The sequence below is a fragment of the Trypanosoma equiperdum genome (genome assembly GCF_001457755.1).
Source record: "Trypanosoma equiperdum strain OVI genome assembly, contig: ctg_1092, whole genome shotgun sequence".
In the NCBI taxonomy this organism is placed as follows: domain Eukaryota; phylum Euglenozoa; class Kinetoplastea; order Trypanosomatida; family Trypanosomatidae; genus Trypanosoma; species Trypanosoma equiperdum.
In genome coordinates this window covers 7,118-8,362 of record NW_027123052.1, presented here as the reverse complement: position 1 = coordinate 8,362, position 1,245 = coordinate 7,118, and positions in this window count along the sequence as shown.

Genomic DNA, 1,245 nt, shown 5'->3' with positions numbered 1-1,245 from the left:
GACGGTGACGTTTAACTTCCTTTATATATATATATAAAGTACCAAATCAGCCAGTGTCACTAGCAATTAACCGCTATCGTCGTCGGGCTGCAGTTGTCAACATCGCAAGATATATGCGTAAGAGGGATCTGCAAAGCTCAAATACCGGGGGTTATTTGCTCGTTTGCGCTTCCCTGCGGAAGGAGTGAAGGTAAACGGAGTTTATAGGGGGAACGACGGTTGTGTTAAAACATAAAAGCAGTACGGTACCTGCTAAAGTTCTTTGGGGTAAAAGAACAAGGTGAGTCCAATGCCATCGGTAGCGGTCATGGTGCTGGGAATAAGCAGTGTGCCAAAAACTTCCCGCTCGGTTGCTAGTCATTCCTCCTCCATTCCACATTTTACAAGTTCCTACTGGAATGTTTTGCCCGTGAGTGAGCTCGGGAGTTTATCGCCCCATGAAGTGGTTTTGCCACGCGAGGGGAAACACTCAATAGTTTCTTGGCGCATTCGGGCCAAAAGAAGCCTGATGATATATATGTATATATATATATCTTTCCTCTCCTATTGGTGGTCGCTTTGAACCTTGTCACCACAGCCCCGCAGTTATGGCTTAAAAACGGAATGAACAAAACGATGGGGAGGGCAGGCACGGGATTGCGTGAAGTATCACATTGTCAATAAATAAAAGTGCAACATACGGGGGCTTATACATTTCTACAATTACTGCTAAAGTCTCAGTGCCAATGGTGTCGACGGTGAAAGGCGCTATCCGCACGGAGAGGAGTTTGCATTGCACATAAAATGTAAATACTCTTTGCGAGAGCCGCGCGAGTGCCAACGTGTTGCATGCCGGCTTACTCCCTCTATAATCGCAATTCTCTGAGGCGCCTTCGGCAACGGTTTTATGTCTTTGGGAGAGGGGCAATGTCTCCTTTAGTATTTACCAGTGGTAGCGGAGCCCTTCTCTAAGTTCTGTGGTTGATGCATCCGTTGAAATTCATTAATGTGCGCCTTCAGCCGGTACGAATACTTTGGGCTGGACTCCTGGGGAAAAATGATATACAAGTGCCAAACGATCTACGCGTTAGTGCCGTCTTCACGTGCACATTATTGCCTCACTTTGGCGTGTTCTTGTCCGAACGTGCGCACAACAGCTGAACGCACCTCATCAGATTTCCGTCTACTCGTGTAACATCGTGTGGCTTGTAACACCTTTTGCCGACAACCCACTCTTTTGAACAGTACAACCCGCACAATGACATC